This window comes from Pinus tabuliformis, chromosome 1_2 (genome assembly GCF_031772625.1).
Source record: "Pinus tabuliformis cultivar Carrire ecotype Pingquan chromosome 1_2, CPIR1, whole genome shotgun sequence".
In the NCBI taxonomy this organism is placed as follows: domain Eukaryota; kingdom Viridiplantae; phylum Streptophyta; class Pinopsida; order Pinales; family Pinaceae; genus Pinus; species Pinus tabuliformis.
In genome coordinates, this window is record NC_142298.1 from 125,895,565 (window position 1) to 125,902,249 (window position 6,685).

Below are 6,685 nucleotides of genomic sequence, written 5' to 3' on the forward strand. Positions count from 1 at the left end.
ACATTATTATCTAGCTCCTCTTTATGCCTATTATTGCACACCTTATACCTTAACCTCATTGCCTACTCTCATCCTTAATCCAACAAACCTAAAAACCCTAAATTTTCAAATACACAAACAAGACTTATACATCTAGCCTAAAATCCATTTCTTTTCAGTTATTCATTGACATATATTAAGAGATATCCTTCTCTAGTTTAGTAGGGCTAGCTACTCAACTAAAAGTGGTTCAAGGTTACCTCTTTTGATTTCCTCCTCAGCCTTGGACACTGTACGAGATAACATTTTTGGCATCATTTTCGAGGAAACGAGTGATATATCTTCCCTCAGAAAGGACAACAAAGATCATATTTGATTGTTGATGGTGAACAATGATCAGACACAGAAAGGTTGTGCATCTTTCACCTGGCGACTCCAAATAGTTCAGATTGATTTAAAGACTGCACTAGTGAAGAATCCAAAGGTTCTGAGTTTTTTTTTTTATTTCTTGTCAAATCTATTGTCGAAGAAATCTAGATTACAGAACATTTATGCTGAATCCAATCAACTAGATTTGAATATTCCACTAGATGATCAACCTTGCCAGTAGGAATATAGAAGAATCATACGCAAAATCCAGGTACTCAAAATGGAATTGCATTCAAGATGTAATTTACTTTCTTGTAAAATATTTCTTCTCTTTTCTTGAAACCGTCCTGCAAGGTTTTCAGAGCTTATTGTATGAAAAAGATGATCAAAGTCCTGTATTTGATTATACGTATTTGAAGAGTGTAAATAGCAAATTTCTCTTTGATATTGATCAAGATCACAACCTCTTACCTAAAACTTGTGCATATCCTTTTCGAGTTGATGAGCCTAAAGAGACTAAAACTGATCCTACAACTAGTGTACATAGTCTTACACCTTCTACATCCCCGAATAGATATAAGCCTATAATTTTACCTCCTATATACCATTCTTTCCCTGAAAATCATTACCTATATCTGCCAAGGTTTGATGGTGAATGTAATGAGATCATTGTTGAGAGAAATATGCAGAATTTTGAGACTTTCCTCGACCTTTCTTAAGTTGACGAAGAGGATGTCAGTATTCAGTTGTTTCCTCTTTCTTTTCAAGGAAAATTCAAGAGTTGGTTCAAAAACCTTCCTGCTGCGAGCATCTCAGATTTCCCGCAGTTCGTCAAAGTTTTCCTCAACAAGTGGGTAGTCAAAGAGAACCCTTTCTTGATTCTATAAGAGTAAAACCAGATGAAAAGATAGCCATGGGAGATAGTACAACAATTTTCTGCCAGATTTAACCAAGTCTATTGTTTGATGCCTACTAATATAGGACCTCCTCCTGGCTCAGCTCTCTTGCATTATTCGAAACCCTTTGATTTGAAAATGGAGTTTCAGCTGAGAGAAGGGAACATGGCGACACTTGAAGAGATGTAGAATAGTGTAGTAGATGTAGAGGCTAATCTGTTGATAAGAAGGGAAGAGTTGAAGGCAGAAGAGAGAGGGAACATAGATGTAGAGCACTCGACATCTTTAGAGGTAAAGCTCGACATTTTGGTAAGTGGAGTGGAAGTGATGATGCAGAAAATCATCACAAGGAATGAGTATGATGTTCAGGATGATAGCTCATTGATTGAAGAAAAACAAGTGGGCAATCCAAAAGATTTTCTTTCTTATCCCAGTTGTCATAAATCTGATAATGATTGTTTTATAGATCATCTTACTAAGGAGAGATCTTTTGATCTGACATGTATGCTTGATTATATTATTTATATTGATAATTTTCCTAAGTTTTATTAGTATGACGATGATTCTATTCTCCAAACAGAAGAAAATATTGCATACTAATCAATAGCTGATTTGTGGGAGGAGGAAGTTTAGTTTAGCAGCTTGAATATAGTGATCATTTGATGCATATTAGCTATGGTAGTGAGGAGGAAAGTGCATAAAATTTGGAAGTAAGTGAAGGATCTTTGCCTATTTGTTTTGCTTCATTTCATTTCATCAGAGACAACTTTTATGCAATGAGAAATCAATAGTCATTGAGTTTTGATCTTGACAATCAAGAGAGAAATGAAATCATTGATCAAGACTCCTCAGAACTAGATTTTCAGCCCCCGAATGCCATTGAATGTCAGGTTGCATTTGAAGACTTGGATACTGAGATATATGATCAAATAATGCGGGAAAATTCTTTACCATTATGCTTTGAAACATTTCAGTTTTTGAAGGGAAATTTTCATAGTATATCTGCAATTAAGAAAGAGCAAATTATAGAAAATTATGAGGTCTCATTAGAACCAATATGTAATGGGTTGCAACAATCTTCCAAACTTTTTTATTATCCAATAGCTAGTCTTTTAGATGATATCTGTAGTCAAAGTTTTTCTCCATTAGCTGGCAATGAGCTTCAAAACGGAGGTGATAAAAATGTGATTGGGCAGTTGGCTTCATTGTCTTGTTTAACAGGAGTCTCAGTACAAATCTCATCTGAAAATTTACAGTCATATCAAGAAAGTAAGGATAATGATGAAAGTTCACATTCAGGTTATGAAGACTGCCTAGAGCAAAGTAGTAATATATTAGATGCGCTAGAAATAAATATGTATTCCTATGAAGATCCTTTTGTAACATTCTTTAGGTCAGCTGGTGGGCTCATACTTTGCAATTTCATTCATGTTCAATCTGTTTACATGTTTTTGTGGGATTTTCCTTTCAATAGTTCTCTCTTCTTGCTCATAAGCAAGCACCTGCGGAGAATTTAACTAGCAGACAAAATGCTTAGATGGTTGCATTGGCTATTCCATTTCACTTGATCAGGTGATGTATGGATCAGTTAGAGTAGGTGTGATGAATATGTTGAAGAAAGTGTAACTAGGTTCGGTCTTGATAATGATATGATCTTTGTATTTGATATAATAAAAGGAAATAAATTATTTTTTGTAATATTGCTACATGGGTTTCATCAGCGAAAAGTGTCTCTAGGTAAAATACTTCTTCTTGATGTCTTTAGGATTTATTTCTCTGTCAAAGTATCATGTCATGAGTCCATGTAAATGTGTACAAGTCTTCAACAAGTGTAGGAGCCCTCCAAGTCAAACATCAATGCCTCAAGAACAACCACAAGAAGTCTGCAAACGAATCAATAAGGAGATGATCAGGTCGACTACAGAGAAATATGAATTAAATACTTAAATACAAGTTATGTTGGCATTGGTATAAAGAGACATCAGTTCATGAAGTTATGTCAGCTCACATATGAACCCTCACCACTATATACACCCACGAAGGGTCATCTCAAAAGAACAGAACTTCCCACTTCTATATCTATGAAATTTCAGGTAATGAAGCAACAGTAAGAATCCATTGTAGCTGCAATTTTGAGGAGATGAAGCCACAGTCATAAGGTAGCCGCAGTGAGATAGAGACATAGGCATAGAAGAGAAGCCACAGTCAAGGCTCCAGATGAGGCAGGGAGCCGCAAAATGGTTTGACTACACCTTGTTTTGGGCTTTAGGTGCAGTCATGATTGCGAATACATGGTAGGATCTCATTTGGTTGATTATCCTCAGTTCAACAATGTGTCCATAACCCTAGTAAGCTGCAGTGATACTATGATTAGTCTCGGATCCATAACAACAAAGGAGCATGACAAATTTGGCATGATTAGAGTCTTGACTTATCGCGGTATAGTTAAGTTATATGTATAGGATCTTAATTTATTAGATATTGCAATGATCCCAGATCTCTATCTCGACATAATTATTCTTTGTAGTCATCACAATGTTAAGATCTTGTTAAGGCAACATGCTTGGAGGAAAAATGATCACGGTAATTATAGATCATGATCATATATCAGTGATCTCATTGACTCGGAGGATCTCAATGCAGTAATTTATCCTGGTGATACTATTATAGAGGCATCTAAGTTGCATCAGTGATGAAGATCATGGTGTTGTAGCAGTAATGAAGATCATAGTGTTGTAGCAGTGATGAAGGGCATGGTGTTGCAGCAGTGATGAAGATCACAATGGTTATGACCTCTGTGGTGCAGTGAAGAGAATGATCTCAGCAATGACACGAAGAGGATTGATGGCTTTGTCTTGGAGAGGCAGATTGTATCAAGGGTCATGGTCTTGGTACTTGTCAATGAAATCTCTATAAGAGGAAAATTACGTGTGGGTTTTTCCTCTCCAAGAGGGAGAGGTTTTGGCCTTGGCAGAAAACCAAATCATTTGTGTTCTTGTTTCTTTTATTTTGATAGTAGTTTGATGAAGTTAACATACACATGCTAATAATGAATTAAACATCAAGCTAAGATAAATTATTTAAATACTTCACAAATTGTTATCATGTAACGAAGAATCATATTAAATTTGCTTGCCCTAGATTATTCAACAAAATAAGCTCAATTCTGGACATCTTTTTCAGTAGTATCTTCGAGTAAAGTTTGCAGTTAGTTTATAGTTCAATTTGTTAGTCGGTTTGCAATATTGAGTTTTGTCTTTTGAATGGTTTCTGATTCCATGCGCAATGGATAAGACTAGTTGGTCTATGGTGTTCTTGATACCTCCAAGGAGCTGCCATCCCCAGTTGGATACCTAATCCTCTAAGGGTTGGTGTGGAAACTGAACAACCAAAGGGAGTCCAAGGGACCACTTGGAATATCAAAACCAAGGGTCACTCCTATGTAGTATAAATATATATCATTGTGAATAATAAAAGCAATCCAATGTTTACCTTTCATATTGCATTTTCCATGTATGTGTTTAACATGGTATAAGAGTGGGAAATATCCTGCCTTGCTCATATTTGAGCCACTTTTTTTATGGACTTTCTATGCAGGTCAATTCATCCTTCCATTCTGCATTTCGTAAATGTTTTCTTAGCTAAATTCTAGCTATAATCTCTGCTCACATTTGCACGTAGTAATTCTCTTCCTTCAGTGTTAGTCCTTCTTGCATTACATTTATTTACCTCTCAGTTTTTGTGCCTACTAGAATAGTATGTCTGTGGTCATTTCTTTGTTAGTGTGTCAGGCCTGAACCCTCCTCAACACTGTCCTTAGTAGTTTCTCTATTGGTGGAATGAGCACGGTAGTTTCATATGTGTTTTATACCACTCTGTTGACACTCCCTGGTCATTACGTTAATGCTCTCCAGTTACATTCCCTGGTTATTCACCCCGCTTCGGCTTTTGTTAAATCATATTATGCTCCTTGGCACCAGGATTTAACTATTAATTTTATTATGCCGAACTGCCTATAAGGCACTGAGAACACGATTATAGGCACATTCCATGAATGATTTCTCTAATTCGACAACATGCTTAATGCATGGATTCTCAAGTGCCTCAGGTGAAAGGTGTTCCAGCTCTGTGTGAAATTTTGAAATTCTATTTTGCACCAGCAGACATAGTAAATTGAGCCCAAGGATCGGATATTCCTGAGCAGATGGTTGAATAAGATCTCTTATAACTATGTAATATCACTTCAGCTACAAGAAGTCCCTCACAAAGGCATCTTAATCATCAGTTTTTACACTTAGAACAACAACATGCTCAAAAATATCCCTTGCTAGTGTTAGTTCATGAATCGCTGCAGGTGATTCACAGTACAAGGGTGGGAGGCTTGGAATCCTGTCAACATAACCTTCAATTGAGAGAGTAAAGTTGAAAATGTTAACAGATCATTTCTAGTAGAAGTGGCTTCGAAGCAATCAAATATTTGAGATACATCCAAGTGCATGCCTTCGATGGCTTTCCTTTCCTTGAAACAATGATAATCCACTATTTCAACACCTTCAAACCCTACAACTAGTTACGAAGAATACTTTCGCTGAAAGAAAAAGCCAAACGGAAAAAAAGAATAAGAAAGAGGTTTAGGAGGAAAATAGTTACAAAAAGGTTAGCTTTGAGCCTTGTGATGTTGAATCCTTAGTTGAGATATCTTCTAGTCTTCGTTGTTCCGACAATTTTCTAGAAGCAGAGGAGTGGAAGAGTATTCCGAGCAGGGGTTGCGTAGAGAGCTGGAGAAATAAACCCACGACTCTGAGCATCTATCGAAGGCAATAACACTAAAGGTGGGCATCTTTTATAAATAAAAATAATAAAAAAAGCTTCAAGCCTTCAACCATTCTTCAAGGCCTTAAGAGGATCAATAGCAAAGGATTATTTTTAAGTAAGGAAAATTGAAGAGTTCCCACAAATTATCGAGGAAGGATTAAGTCAAGAAATCGATTAATACTTTTCTGATGTGAGGTATAGGCTGGTTATATTTGTAGTGAGTAATGTTGGTCGCTCTATTTAATTTTATATGTTGGTTGTGAGTGAACTGTTATGCATATGTAGTGGATTACAGTCATTGTTTCTTGTTGGTTGGAGGATTAACTCTTTATGTTTAAGTCATGGTACATGAATTAAATAGAGCTATTTCACACTGGTTAGTTGGAGCACATTTACAGAGGATGGGATGGTAAAAAATCAGTAAGTACACTCTTTCCGACATTAAAATTTGTCTACAAAATGCACAAGAAAACATGGAAGTTTTGCAGTTGGAGTCCCAGTTCCAGTGAGATGAACTTCAACATATTTTATTTGAGGTGTTACATTCTGGGATTTGTCATTCTAAATTGTTTTCTGCTCAAAACAATCCTCTGTTCAAGGTTAAAACAAGCACCCATCAACAACCA

At 36.2% G+C, this 6,685-nt stretch overlaps 1 pseudogene; it reads right to left on the reverse strand.

The window, feature by feature from the left end:
- Nucleotides 1-5,257: 5,257 nt before the first annotated feature.
- LOC149204834 (26S proteasome non-ATPase regulatory subunit 8 homolog A pseudogene) lies at nucleotides 5,258-5,742 on the reverse strand (annotated as a pseudogene).
- Nucleotides 5,743-6,685: the final 943 nt, after the last annotated feature.